This window comes from Kogia breviceps, chromosome 19 (genome assembly GCF_026419965.1).
Source record: "Kogia breviceps isolate mKogBre1 chromosome 19, mKogBre1 haplotype 1, whole genome shotgun sequence".
Taxonomy (NCBI): domain Eukaryota; kingdom Metazoa; phylum Chordata; class Mammalia; order Artiodactyla; family Physeteridae; genus Kogia; species Kogia breviceps.
The window spans coordinates 29,544,999-29,561,211 of record NC_081328.1 but is presented as its reverse complement, the minus strand read 5'-3'; positions in this window follow the sequence as shown (position 1 = coordinate 29,561,211).

The following is a 16,213-nucleotide window of genomic DNA, read 5'->3' as shown; positions in this document are numbered from 1 at the left end:
CCTCCTGTACATTCTTTCCTTTCTTCTTTCTTGTGTATAGGTATGAACTTGGAGCCCTCATTCATACTAACTGCATTTTTCCTTAGTGATAGTAGATCAGAGCCTTTTCCATTTTTTAGGGATGGGCTTACTTTAGGTAAGAATATTTAGATAAAATCTTCCCAGAAATTTCTTCCGGATGCTTCAAACTACTTTGAGAGTACTGCTTTTGTAAGCTTTGCTAATTTCATCTTTGAAAAGATGGTTCCTGTTAGGTTCATTATTATCTTCCCACAGTTCCTAGAACAATAACTTGCATATTTTATGTATTTGACTAGTAATTATTAAACACATCACTATAGATCCATATGTAGAGTGGCCGGGTGAATTTTTATGGATAAACATTACCTGTTTAGTCATATAGAGCTCCATTATGCTATATCTACTCAACAAACTAGATACTGAAACTGCATTCCTCCTTGGTTGGGACTCGAGCCCAGCGAAACTTCAGATTGGGACTTGAACCCATAATCCCTGATTTAGGAGGTGACTCAAACCCACTGTCTTTTAATTAAAACTGTTAACCTGATGTCAAGACTTACTGAAGTTTGGGTTCTCTAGTCTCAGCACAGAAAGAATTCAGAGTGAGGCAAAGTGATAGACAAAGAGTGCATAGGATGCTTGTGAGAGATATAAGCAGAGAACAAAAAAAAGGCTACATTTTTATAATCAAAGAAAAAGTGGGGAGGGGAGAAGACTGCTTTCTTCCTCATTTTTTGGTAGATATCATGGCTTACATTGTTAGTCCCTCCTTTAACCTGATATGGCCTTACTGGTACTGTTATGGTGCTATTTAAATCATATGTATATTAGCAAAAGTGTGGTAACATAAACTAAAATATGGTAACTCATCTCAGATTTTGGTATAATGTCCCCTTTCACCTAGTTTCTTTACCCCTTTCACATCTATTCTTGTCTTGACTACATGCAGAAATGTTAATCTTCAAGGACCATTAACTTCCTTACTACATGTAACAAGATTCCAAACCCATATCTATTGTCATGTTTTAACTATCAGGACTTGTGGGTTGAGTGTGCCTGGCACTTGAATGTGCCCAATCTTCCTTCAAGGTAGAGTAGGTTGTTGCTAGGTTACTGGATTATTTTCTTGAGTAGTCATTAGCTTACAACAGTCTCCCAAACTCCCTTAAAATTCTGGTCTTTAACCTCCTAGTGAGATTTCTAAACTAACTATTTAATCATCCTACTCTATCCCTATCAGTACTACACTCATGCTGAATCCAAGCACGACTTCACTATTCAAATCCCTTGATCTGAATGACTCTTCTCAACCCACTTTCTCTAATCATCATTCCAACATAATTAGAACTCTCCTAGCTCATTTTCCTCTTTTATTTCTTGCTTTGCCCCTTATTCTTGCTGCTCAATATGATTTTCCCCATTGAAACCTGGTTTTCCCTCACTATAGCTCTTGCACTTGCCATGATATATGGTATCTACAGTGGAAAAAGACACACCATATTTTTCTCTCAATATCTTCTTGTTGGCATTTTGGATCTTCTTTAAGCCTGCCACACCTCTCATAGGACTTCTATACATTACTAATGGTACTTGTATTGTCAGTTCTACCAATGCACATTGATGAGAAATGAATATTGATCTTAAACACTGCAAAAAGGGAAAGCTGCTTACAACAAAGACCTATGCATTGGGGGGAGGAGTCAAGATCGCAGAATAGGAAGATGCGGAATTTGTCTTTCCTCACAAGTATACGAATAATACAACTACAAATGAAACAATTCTCACAGGCACCTGTTGAACATTAGTAGAAGACTTCAGACACCCCAAAGGACAAGAAAAATCCCCTTAACTGGGTAAGATGAAATAAAGAAAAAAAGAAAAGAGGAATCAAAAAAGGAACCAGCAACCTTAGTGTGAAGCTGAATGTGAGGAGATGTTCCTGCATTCAGAAAAAACCCCTCACAGTGGGGAAATCAGCTGGGACAGAAACGGACCTTTGGGGGATCAAAGGGCAATGCAGTGGGTGGTCTGTTGAAGGCAGGATAAAATAAGAACTGTGTGCATGGTCTGTGTTGCAGCCCTGTACACCCCAGCCTGAGTCATGTGTCTCCTGCTGCATAGGGGAGATGCATGCTGGAAAGTGGGGTTTGGAGCAAAAACCCAGGGAAGGGACGGCTGTTGGCTGTGAAATACAGCCTGAAGGGAGTAAGGAACTCTACAACTGGGAAAGTTGGGGAAGAAGTCCAGGACTCCATAGAAGCAAGGCGTCTTTGTTGAGTGGGGCACAAGGGGTGGGGCGGCCATTGTAATCCCCTTCCCCACCCACTGGCTTCTGTCTCTGTGGGCACTAAGAGGGGCACCCATCTGAACAGACTTGTCCACCCCTCAAGCCAAGGCCTCCTCCACCTCTGTAGGCTCTGAGGTCCTGAGTGCCTCCCATGCCAAACCTCCTAGGGAATCAGCCCTGGGCAACACTGCCTGAGACAGGAATCTTCTGATGCTGGCAGGGGCTGACTGCTAAAGCATTGGATTAAGAGAGTGGATCCAGAGAGAGGACCACTTGGCTGCATGGATACAACAGAGGAGACAGGAGTGATTGAGGGGCTCCATGGCTGGAAGTTAGCAGAGTCTGCATAAGAAATGAGACACCATTGTTGACTGGTGTGAGGCATCAGGAAAATATTCTTATTACTATTATTCTTTTGTGTTTCTTTCATTTTCTTTAGATGTTGTTTTTATTATTTTTTAAATATTTTAAAAAATGTTTCTATTTTTACTTTACTTTTTTGTTTTGTTTTTTTTCTTGTTTTGGTTCTTCTTTTTGATTGCTTTCAAGTGTTTTATGTTTTTTGTGATTTTTTTTTTTTTTTTTTTTTTTTGCTGTACACAGACCTCTCACTTTGTGGCCTCTTCCGTTGTGGAGCACAGGCTCCAGACGTGCAGGTTCAGTGGCCATGGCTCATGGACCTAGCTTTTCTGTGGCACGTGAGATCTTCCTGGACCAGGGCACGAACCCATGTCCCCTGCATTGGCAGGCAGACTCTCAACCACAGCACCACCAGTAAAGCCCTGTGCTTTTTTTTTTTTTAACATCTTTATTGGAGTATAACTGTTTTACAATAGTGTTAGTTTTTCCTTTACAACAAAGTGAATCAGCTATACATATACTTATGTTCCCATATCTCTTCCCTCTTGCGTCACCCTCTCTCCCACCCTCCCTATCCCACACCTCTAGGTGGTCAAAAAGCACAGATGTGATCTCCCTGTGCTATGTGGCAGCTTCCCACTAGCTATCTAATTTACATTTGGTAGTGTATATATGTCCCTGCCACTCTCTTACTTCGTCACAACTTACCCTTCCCCCTCCCCATATCCTTAAGTCCATGCTCTAGTAGGTCTGTGTTTTATTCCAGTCCTACCACTAATCTCTTCATGACATTTTTTTTTTCCTTAGAGTCCATATATATGTGTTAGCATATGATATTTGTTTTTCTCCTTCTGACTTACTTCACTCTGTATGACAGACTCCAGGTATATCCACCTCATTACAAATAATTCATTTCATTTCTTTTAATGGCTGAGTAATATTCCATTGTATATATGTGCCACATCTTCTTTATCCATTCACCTGTTGATGGACACTTAGGTAGCTTCCATGACCTGGCTATCGTAAATAGAGCTGCAATGAACATTTTCGTACATGACTCTTTTGAATTATGGTTTTCTCAGGATATATGCCCAGTAGTGGGATTGCTGAGTCGTATGGTAGTTCTATTTTTAGTTTTTTAAGGAACCTCCATACTGTTCTCCATAGTGGCTGAATCAATTTATATTCCCACCATCAGTGCAAGAGGGTTCCCTTTTCTCCACACCCTCTCCAGCATTTATTGTTTCTAGAGTTTTTGATGATGGCCAATCTGACTGGTGTGAGATGATATCTCATTGTAGTTTTGATTTGCATTTCTCTAATGATTAATGATGTTGAGCATTCTTTCATGTGTTTGTTGGCGATATGTATATCTTCTTTGGAGAAATGTCTATTTAATGCTTCTGCCCATTTTTGGATTGGGTTGTTTGTTTTTTGTTATTGAGCTGCCTGAGTTGCTTATAAATTTTGGATATTAATCCTTTGCCAGTTGCTTCATTTGCAAATATTTTCTCCCATTCTGAGGGTTGTCTTTTGGTCTTGTTTATGGTATCCTTTGCTGTGCAAAAGCTTTTAAGTTTCATTAGGGCCCATTTGTTTATTTTTGTTTTTATTTCCATTTCTCTAGGAGATGGGTCAAAAAGGATCTTACTGTGATTTATGTCATAGAGTGTTCTGCCTATGTTTTCCTCTAAGAGTTTGATAGTGTCTGGCCTTAGATTTAGGTCTTTAACCGACTTTGAGTTTATTTTTGTGTGTGGTGTTAGGGAGTATTCTAATTTCATACTTTTACAGGTAGCTGTCCAGTTCTCCCAGCACCATTTATTGAAGAGGCTGTTTTTTCTCCACTGTATATCCTTCCCTCCTTTATCAAAGATAAAGTGACCATATGTGTGTGGGTTAATCTCTGGGCTTCCTATCCTGTTCCATTGATCTATATTTCTGTTTTTGTGCCAGTACCATACTGTCTTGATTACTGTAGGTTGTAGTATAGTCTGAAGTCAGGGAGCCTGATTCCTCCAGCTCCATTTTCCATTATCAAGATTGCTTTGGCTATTCGGGGTCTTTTGTGTTTCCATACAAATTGTGAAATTCTTTTTTCTAGTTCTGTAAAAAATGCCAGTGGTAATTTGATAGGGATCGCATTGAATCTGTATATTGCTTTGGGTAGTAGAGTCATTTTCACAATGTTGATTCTTCCAATCCACGAACATGGTATATTTCTCCACCTATTTGTCTCATCTTTAATTTCTTTCATCAGTGTCTTAGAGTTTTCAAAGTACAGGTCTTTTACCTCCTTAGGTAGGTTTATTCCTAGGTTTTTTATTCTTTTTGTTGCAATGGTAAATGGGAGTGTTTTCTTAATTTCCCTCTCAGATTTTTCATCATTAGTGTATAACAATGCCAGAGATTTCTGTGCATTAATTTTGTTTCCTGCTACTTTACCAAATTCATTGATTAGCTCTAGTAATTTTCTGGTAGCATCCTTAGTATTCTCTATGTATAATATCATGTCATCTGCAAACAGTGACAGCTTTACTTCTTCTTTTCCTATTTGGATTCCTTTTATTTCTTTATTTTCTCTGATTGCTGTGGCTAGAACTTCCAAAACTATGTTGAAAAAAAGTGGTGAGAATGGGCAACCTTGTGTTGTTCCTGATCTCAGTGGAAATGGTTTCAGTTTTTCACCATTGAGAATGATGCTGGCTGTGGGTTTTTCATATGTGGCCTTTATTATATTGAGGAAAGTTCCCTGTATTCCTACTTTCTGTAGGGTTTTTATCATAAATGGGTGTTGAATTTTGTCAAAAGCATTCTCTGCATCTATTGAGATTATCATATGTTTTTTTTCCTTCAGTTTGTTGATATAGTGTATCACGTTGAATGATTTGCATATATTGAAGAATCCTTGCATTCTTGGAATGAACCCCACTTGATCATGGTGTATGATCCTTTTAATGTGCTCTTGGATTCTATTTGCTAATATTTTGTTGAGGATTTTTGCATCTATGTTCATCAGTGATATTGGCCTGTAGTTTTCTTTCTTTGTGAAGTCTTTGTCTGGTTTTGGTATCAGGGTGATGGTGGCCTCATAGAATGAGTTTGGGAGTATTCCTCCCTCTGCTATCTTTTGGAAGAGTTTAAGAAAGATAGGTGTTAGCTCTTCTCTAAATGTTTGATAGAATTCGCCTGTGAAGCCATCTGGTCCTGGGCTTTTGTTTGTTGGAATGTTTTAAACCACAGTTTCAATTTCAGTGCTTGTGATTGGTCTGTTCATATTTTCTACTTCTTCCTGGTTCAGTCTCAGCAGGTTGTGCATTTATAAGAATTTGTCCATTTCTTCCAGGTTGTCCATTTTATTGGCATACAGTTGCTTGTAGTAATCTCTAATAATCTTCTGTATTACTGCAGTGTCAGTTGTTACATCTCCTTTTTCATTTCTAATTCTATTGATTTGAGTCTTCTCCCTTTTATTCTTGATGAGTCTGGCTAATGGTTTATCAATTTTATTTATCTTCTAAAAGAACCAGGTTTTACTTTTATTGATTTTTGCTATTGTTGCCTTCATTTCTTTTTCATTTATTTCTGATCTGATCTTTATGATTTCTTTCCTTCTGCTAAATTTGGGGGTTTTTTGTTCTTCTTTCTCTCATTGCTTTAAGTGCAAATTTAGGTTGTTTATTCTAGATGCTTCCTGTTTCTTAAGGAAGGATTGTATTGCTATAAACTTCCCTCTTAGAATTGCTTTCGCTGTCTCCATTGTCATTTGTTTCTAAGTATTTTTTGATTTCCTCTTTGATTTCTTCAGTGATCTCTTCGTTATTAAGTAGTGTATTGTTTAGCTTCCATGTCTTTGTAATTTTTACAGAACTTTTCCTGTAATTGATATCTAGTCTCATAGCTTTCTGGTCAGAAAAGATACTTGATACGATTTCAATTTTCTTAAATTTGCCAAGGCTAGATTTCTGACCCAAGATATGATCTCTCCTGGAGAATGTTCCATGAGCACTTGTGAAAAATGTGTATTCTGTTGTTTTTGGATAGAATGTCCTATAAATATCAATTAAGTCCATCTTGTGTAATGTATCATTTAAAGCTTGTGTTTCCTTATTTATTTTCATTTTGGATGATCTGTCCATTGGTGACAGTGCGGTGTTACAGTCCCCTACTATGATTGTGTTACTGTCGATTTCCCCCTTTAAGGCTGTTAGTATTTGCCTTATGTATTGAGGTGCTCCTATGTTGGGTACATAAATATTTACAATTGTTGTATTTTCTTCATGGATCAATCCCTTGATCATTATGTATTGTCCTTCTTTGTCTCTTGTAACAGTTTTTATTTTAAAGTCTATTTTGTCTGATATGAGAATTGCTACTCCAGCTTTCTTCTGATTTCCATTTGCATGGAATATCTTTTTCCATCCCTTCACCTTCAGTCTCTATGTGTCTCTAGGTCTGAAGTGGGTCTCTTGTAGTCAGCATATATATGGGTCTTGTTTTTGTATCCATTCAGCCAGTCTATGTCTTTTGGTGGGAGCATTTAATCCATTTATATTTAAGGTAATTATTAATATGTATGTTCTTATTACCATTTACTTAATTGTTTCAGGTTGCTCTTGTAGGTCTTTTCCTTCTCTTGTGTTTCTTGCCTAGAGAAGTTCCTGTAGCATTTGTTGTAGAGCTGGTTTAGTGGTGCTGAACTCTCTCAGCTTTTGCTTGTCTGTAAAGGTTTTAATTTTGCCATCAAATCTGAATGAGATCCTTGCTGGGTAGAGTAATCTTGGTTGTAGGTTTTTTTTCCTTCATCACTTTACATATGTCCTGCCACTCCCTTCTGGCTTGTAGAATTTCTGCTGAAAGATCAGAGGTTAACCTTATAGGGATTCCCTTGTGTGTTATTTGTTGTTTTTCCCTTGCTCCTTTTAATATGTTTTCTTTGTATTTAATTTTTGACAGTTTGATTATTATGTGTCTTGGCATGTTTATCCTTGGGTTTATCCTGTATGGGACTCTCTGTGCTTCCTGGACTTGATTGACCATTTCCTTTCCTATATTAGGGAACTTTTCAACTATAATCTCTTCAAACATTTTCTCAGTCCCTTTCTTTTCCTCTTCTTCTTCTGGGGCCCCTATAATTCGAATATTGGTGCATTTAATGTTGTCCCAGAGGTCTCTGAGACTGTCCTCAGTTCTTTTCATTCTTTATTCTGCTCTGCAGTAGCTATTTCCACTATTCTATCTTCCAGGTCACTTATCCGTCCTTCTGCCTCAGTTATTCTGCTATTGATCCCATCGAGAGTATTTTTCATTTCATTTATTGTGTTGCTCATTGTTGCTTGCTTCCTCTTTATTTCTTCTAGGTCCTTGTTAACTGTTTCTTGCAATTTGTCTATTCTATTTCCAAGATTTTGAATCATCTTTACTATCATTATTCTGAATTCTTTTTTGGGTAGACTGCCTATTTCCTCTTCATTTGTTAGGTCTGGTGTGTTTTTATCTTGCTCCTTCATCTGCTGTGTGTTTTTCTGTCTTCTCATTTTGCTTATCTTACTGTGTTTGGGGTCTCCTTTTTGCAGGCTGCAGGTTCGTAGCTCCCGTTTTTTTTTGGTGGCTGTCCCCAGTGGCTAAGGTTGGTTCAGTGGGTTGAGTATGTTTCCTGGTTGGGGGGACTAGTGCCTGTGTTCTGGTGGATGAGGCTGGATCTTGTCTTTCTGGTGGGCAGGTCCACGTCTGGTGGTGTGTTTGGGGATGTTGGTGGCCTTATTATGATTTTAGGCAGCCTCTCTGCTAATGGATGGGGCTGTAGACCTGTCTTGCTCTTTTTTGGGGATAGCATTTCCAGCACTGTTCATTGTTGGTCCTTGGGTGAAGCTGCATATTGGTGTTGAGATGGAGATCTCTGGGAGATTTTCGCCGTTTGATATTACGTGGCACTGAGAGGTCTCTTGTGGGCCAGTGTGCTGAGGTTGGTTCTCCCACCTGAGAGACACAGCCCTGGTGCCTGGCTGGAGTGCCAAGAGCCTTTAATCCACACAGCTCAGAATAAAAGGGAGAAAAAATAGAAAGGAAAGAAAAGGAAGGAAGGAAGGAAGAAAGCAAGAAAGGAAGGAAGGAAGGAGGAGTGGAAGAAAGGGAGGAAGGAAGAGAGGAAGGAAGGGAGGAAAAAATGGAGGAAGGAAGGAAGAAAGGAGGGAAGAAAGGAAGGAAGAAAGAAAGGGAGAAGACAATATAAAGTAGGATACAATATAGTTATTAAAATAAAAAATAATTATTACGAAGAAAAATTTCTATTAAAAACAACAAAGAAAAACGGGTGGGTCTATCCCTAGAACAAATGGTGAAAGTAAAGCTATACAGACAAAATCTCACACAGCAGCACACACATACTCCTTCAGAAAAAGAAAAAAGGGGAAAATAATAGTATATCTTGCTCCCAAAGTCCACCTCCTCAACTTGGGATGATTCGTTGTCCATTCAGGTTTTCCACAGATGCAGGGCACTTCAAGTTGGTTGTGGAGCTTTAATCTGCTGCTTCTGAGGCTCCTGGGAGAGGCGTCCCCCTCTCCTCTTTGTTCGCACAGCTCCTGAGGTTCAGCTTTGGCCTTGGCCCCGCCTCTGCATGTAGGTTGTCCAAGGGCGTCTGCCCTTCGCTCAGACAGGACAGGGTTAAAGGAGGAGCAGATTCGGTGGCTCTGGCAGAAGCCAGGGGGAGGGAGGGGCATGGATGAGAGGCGAGCCTGCGGTGGCAGAGGCCAGCGTGATGCTGCACCAGCCCGAGGTACGCCGCGCGTTCTCCTGGGAAAGCTGTCCCTGGATCCCGGGACTCCAGCAGTGGCGGGCTGCACAGGCTCCCAGAAGGGGTGGTGTGGAGAGTGACCTGTGCTCACACACAGCCCTCTTGGTGGCAGCAGCAGCAACCCTAGCATCCCACACCCATCTCTACTGTCCGTGCCGACAGCCGCAGCTTGCGCCTGTTTCTTGAGCTCCTTTATGTGGTGCTTTTAATACCCTCTCCTCGCGCCCAAGGAAGCAAAGAGGCAAGAAAAAGTCTCTTGTCTCCTCGGTAGTTCTGCGCCCATTTCTGGAGCTCCTTTAAGCAGCGCGCTTAATCCCCTCTCCTCCCGCCCAGGAAGCAAAGGGGGAAGAAAAGGTCTCTTGTGTCTTCAGCAGCTCCAGATTTCAACCAGACTCCCTCCCGGCTAGCTGTGGTGCACTAACCCCTTCAGGCTGTTTTCACTCTGCCAACTCAAACCGTTCCCTGGGATCCGACTGAAGCCAGAGGCTCAGCTCCCAGCACCGCCCACCCCAGCGGGTGAGCAGACAAGCCTCTTGGGCTGTGAGTGCTGGTCGGCCCCGATCCTCTGCGGAATCTCTCTGCTTTGCCCTCTGCACCCTGTTGCTGCACTCTCCTCTGCGGCTCTGAAGCTTCCCTCTCTGCCATCCGCAGTCTCTGCCCGTGAAGGGGCTTCTAGTGTGTGGGAGCCCTTACTCCTTCACGGCTCGCTCCCACTGGTGCAGGTCCCATCCCTATTCTTTGTCTCTGTTTTTTTCTTTTTTCTTTTGCCCTACCCAAGTACGTGGGGAGTTTTTTGCCTTTTGGGAGGTCTGAGGTCTTCTGCCAGTGTTCGGTGGGTGTTCTATAGGAGAAGTTCCACGTGTAGATGTATTTCTGATGTCTCTGTGAGGAGGAAGGACATCTCCGCGTCTTACGCTTCCACCATCTTGAAGCTCTTCCTGTTCTTTTTTTTAATTGATACTTTGCTTTCTGTTTTTCTTTTTTTTCCATGTTTTGTTTTTTTAGCTTAGTCTTCATTGATTGTTTTCAATTTTGAGTTATTTTGTTTCCTTGTTCTCTTGTTTTTTATATTTTTGTCTTTATTTGGGCTGTTTCTTTGTTTCTGTTTGTTTGGTTTGGTTTTTATCATTAGTCTTGGGTTTGGTTTTTCTGTTTGTTTTCTTTCCTCTTTTTTCTTTTTTTTGTTTTTTGTGTTGTTGTTGCTGTTTGTTTTTGTTTTTGCTACTTGGCTTGGGTTCTGTTTGTCTCTTTTTTTTCCTTTTTTCTTTTTTCTCTGGCTGTGATGTATGGCTTGCAGGCTCCTGGTTTCCTGGCCAGAGGTCAGGTCTGGGCCTCTGGGGTGAGGGTACAAAGTCCAGGTCGCTGGACTGCCAGATAATTCCTAGGCCCAAGGAATATTAATCAACATGCACTCTACCCAAGGTATCCATCTCGACACCAAGAGTCAGCTCCATTCAACTGCCATCAGGCTGCAGTGCTGGACACCTCACACCAAACAACCAGCAAGATAGGAACACAGCCCCAGCCATCAGCAGACAGGCTGCCTAAAGTTGTACTGAGCTCACAGATATGCAGAAACACACCACCTGATGCCACCTTGGTCATCAGAGAGAAAAGACTCATCTCCACCCATGAGAGCACAGGCACCTGTCCCACCCACCAGGAAGCCTATGCAAGTCCCTGCACCAACCTCACAAACCACTGAGCAGACAACAGAATCAAGAGGAAATATGAACTACAACCTATGGAAAGGATACAATAAACACAGTAAGTTAGACAAAATGACAGAGAAATATGTTGGAGACAAAGGAGCAAAGTAAATTCCCACAATACCAAATAAATGAAGAGGAAATAGGCAATCTCCCTGAAAAAAATTCAGAAAAATGATAGTAAAGATGATTCATACCTTGGAAAAAGAACGGAGGCATGGATTGAGAAGATACAAGAAATATTTAACAAGGACCTAGAAGAACTAAAGAAAAAACAATCAGTGATGAAAAACACAATAACTGAAATGAAAAATACACTAGAAGGAATCAATAGGGGAATAACTGAGGCAGAAGAATGGATGAGTGAACTGCAAGATAGAATGGTGGAGACAACCACCACTGGGCAGAATAAATAAAAAGAATGAAAAGAAATGAGGACAGTCTCAGAGACATCTGAGACAACATTAAATTCATCAACATTCGAATTATAGGGTTCCAAGAAAAAAGAAAAAAAAAGAGAAAGTGAAAGGGTCTGAAAAAAATATTTGAAAATATTTTAGTTAAAAACTTCCCTAATATGTTAAAGGAAATAGTCACCCAAATCCAGGAAGTACAGAGAGTCCCATACAGAACAATCCCAAAGGGAAACACGCTGAGACACATATTTATCAAATTAACAAGAATTAAATACAAAGAAAAAATATTAAAAGCAGGAAGGGAAAAGCAATGCATAAAATACAAGGGAATCCACATAAGATTATTATCTGATTTTTCAGCAGAAACTCTGCAAGCCAGAAGGGAATGCCAGGACATATTTTAAGTGATGAAAGGGAAAAACCTACAACCAATATTACTCTACCCACCATGGCTTTTATTCAGATTTGACCAAGAAATCAAAAGCTTTACAGACAAGCAAAAGCTAAGAGAATTCAGCACCACCAGATCCATTTGACAACAAATGAAAAAGGAACTTCTCTTGTGTGCAAGAGAAAAAAAAAGACCTATTAAAACAAACCCAAAACAATTAAGAAAATGGTAACAAGAGCATACATGTCAATAATTACCTTAAATATCAGTGGATTAAATGCTCCAACCAAATGATACAAACTGGCCTAATGGACAGAAAAACAACATCCATATATCTTATGTCCTCAGGAGACCCACTTCAGACCTAGGGACACATACAGACTGAAAGTGAGGGGATAGAAAAAGATATTTCATGCAAATGGAAATCAAAAGAACACTGGAGTAGAATTCAATTACAGGAAAAAAACTGTAAAATACACAAACACATGGAGGCTAAACAATGTGCTCCTAAACAACCAAGAGATCACTGAATATATCAAAGAGGAAATTTTTTAAAAATACCTAGAAACAAATGAGAATGAAAACACTATGACCCAAAACCTATGGGATGCAGGAAAAGCAGTTCTAAGAGGGAGGTTTATAGCAATATAATCCTACTGCAGTAAATTAGAAAAATCTCAAATAAAGAACCTAATTTTACACCTAAAGAAATTAGAGAAAGAGGAACAACTGAATGCAAAGTTAGTAGAAGGAAAGAACTCATAAAGATTAAAACAGAAATAAATGTAATAGGAATGAAGAAAACAATAGCAAAGAAAAAAGAAAATAAAAGCTGGTTCTTTGAGAAGATAAACAAAATTGATAAACCTTTAACCAGACATATCAAGAAAAAAGGGAAAGAATTCAAATCAATAAAATTAGAAATGAAAAAGGAGAACTTACAGTGGACACCAGAGGAACACAAAGGATCATGAGACAATTACAAGCAACTGTATGCCGATCAATTGAACACCTGGAAGAAATGGACAAATTCTTAGAAAATTACAACCTTCCCAAACTGAACCAGGAAGAAATAGAAAATATGAACAGACCAACCACAAATAATAAAATTGAAAAGGTGATTTAAAATCTTCCAACAATCAAAATCTAGGACTGGTTGCCTTCACAGGCAAATTCTATCAAACATTTAGAGAGAGGTAACACCTATACTTCTCAAACTCTTCCAAAAAATTACAGAGGGAAGAATACTCCCAAGCTCATTCTATGAGGTCACCATCACATCAATATGAAAATCAGACAAAGATATCACAGAAAAAGAAAATTACAGGCCAATATCTCTGGTGGACATAGACACAAAAATCCTCATCAAAATACTAGCAAGCTGAATCCAACAGCACATTAAAAGGATCATAAACCATAATCAAGTGGGATTTATCCCAGGGATGCAAGAATTCTTCAATGTATGCAAATCAAACAATATGATACACCATATTAAAAAGTTGAATAAAACCCATATGATAATCTCAATAGATGTAGAAAAAGCTTTTAACAAAATGCAACACCAATTTATGATAAAACTCTGCAGAAAGTGGGCATAGAGGGAACCTACCTCAACATAATAAAGGCGATATATGACAAACCCACAGCAAACATCATTCTCAATGGTGAAAAACTAAAAGCATTTCCTCTAAGATCAGGAATAAAACACGGTGGCCCACTCTCACCACTATTATTCAACATAGTTTTGGAAGTCCTAGCTACAGCAATCAGAGAAGAAAAATAAATAAAAGAAAGTCAAATCAAAAAAGAAGTTAAGCTGTCACTATTTGCAGATGACATGATACTATATATAAAAAATCCTAAAAATGCCACTAGACAACTACTACAGCTAATCAGTGAATTTAGTAAAATTTTAGGATAAAAAAATAATACACATAAATATCTTCCATTCCTATACACTAAAAACAAAATGTCAGAATGAGGAATTAGGGAAAAAAATCCCATTCACCATTGCAACTAAAAGAATAAAATACCAAGAAATAAATCCACCTAAGGAGGCAAAAACCTGTATGCAGAAAACTATAAGATGCTGATGAAAGAAATCAAAGAAGTCACAAACAGATGGAGATATATACCATGTTCTTGGATTGGAAGAATCAACATTGTGAAAGTGAATATACTACCCAAAGCAATGTACAGATTCAATGCAATCCCTATCAAACTACCAATGGCAATGAGTTAATGCAGCTCAATATAAAAAAAAAATGAACAACCCATTCAAAAAATGGATGGAAGAGCTAAATGGACATGTCTCCAAAGAAGAGATTCTGATGGCCAAGAAGCATATGAAAAGATGCTCAACATCACTAATAATTAGAGGAATGCAAATCAAAAGTACAATGAGTTATCACCTCACACCAGTCAGCATGGCCATCATAAAAAATCTACAAACAATAAATGCTAGAGAGGGTGTGGAGAACCCTCTTGCACTATTGGCGGGAATTTAAATTGATACAGCCACCATGGAGAACAGTATGGAGGTTCCTCAACAAATGTAAAATAGAATTACCATACGACCCAGCAATCCCACTCCTGGGCATACACCCTGAGAAAACCATAATTCAAAAAGAGGCATGTACCACAATGTTCATTGCATCTCTATTTACAATAGCCAGGACATGGAAGCAACCGAAGTGTACATCAACAGAGTAATGGATAAAGAAGATGTGGTACATATATACAATGGAATAGTACTCAGCCATAAAAAGGAATTAAATTGTGTCATTTGCAAAGACGTGGGTGGACTTAGAGTCTGTTATACAGAGTGAAGTAAGTCTGAAAGAGAAAAAACAAATATGGTATATCAATGCATATATGTGGAATCTAGAACACGGTATAGATGATCTTATTTGCAATGCAGAAATAGAGACACAGAGAACAAACGTATGGACACCAAGGGGGAAAGGGGGGCAGTGATGGGATGTATTAGGAGGTTGGGATTGACATATATACACTACTATGTATAGAATAGATAACTAATGATAATCTACAGTATAGCACAGGGAACTCTACTGAGTGCTCTGTGGAGACCTATATGAGAAGGAAATCCAAAAAGAGGGGGTATATGTTATACGTATGGCTGATTCACTTTGCTGTACAGCAGAAACTGACACAGCAGTGTAAAGCAATTATACTCCAATAAAAAAGAATAACAACCACATCTAGTTCTAGGCATTGCAGCCAACTCCAGTACATTTTTGAGAATAAAATTGTTTTCTTAAAAATAACCCAAAAACCTATGCATTAGATGTCAGATTACCAAATATCAGTGTGGTTGATGGCTATTCTTGTTTTAAATGTTTAACTAACTGCACTTCAATTTTTTCAAACCTATTAAAATTTTGGTGGAGAGTAAGGTAATAAACTATTTATTGAACAAAAATTCTAATAAAGGTAACCTGGAACCCCTTTGCCAAAGTCTCAAATTTTAATGGCTTCTCCTATATCATCTTACCTCACATCTGTACCTTTAGCTTTGATTCTTTCTTTCGTGGGTTGCACAATCCCTCTACAAAGGTTTACCATATTTCACTGATCTTGTTTTTTCTAACACCAATGGTTATACAGCAAATAAAAATTAAATAAATAAATTCTTCCCTGCTCATTATGTCCCCCTTAGTGTCCTGCTATCATCCAAAATACTCTTAATTATTCATAATAATTTTACAGAGCAAATATAAAGCAGTAGGCATTTTTTCTAGGCACCAATGATTAATAACATTGGTGATTAAAAACACCCTAACTTAGTTTAAATTTTAATAAAACCTTCAATAAAATTCATTATTGTTCTTCCAAAATCAAATAATTTAGCTAATGCCCTGGCTTCCCTGTAACTGTTAGTCTTCTAATCCTTCAGCATTATGATATAGTATATAGTATATACTTAATAAGGTTTTGTGTATTTACATTTCTGACTTTTGACTATTTCCCACAGAGTTTCATAAATGATCATTCACTTATTCTTGTTGAGTGTTCCTTTATAATATGTATTGGATATGTCCCTTGCTTTCTGTACCTAGTAACTTCCTAATTACCTTATTTCCTCCCTCCCAAATATCATCTAGTTGATTTTACTTTTCCTTGTCCATCCCTATTTTCATCCAATCTGCACAATACTAGCACTTCTATCTCAAGCAGATATTTTTGTTTCCAAATAAAGAACCCTATTCTAAA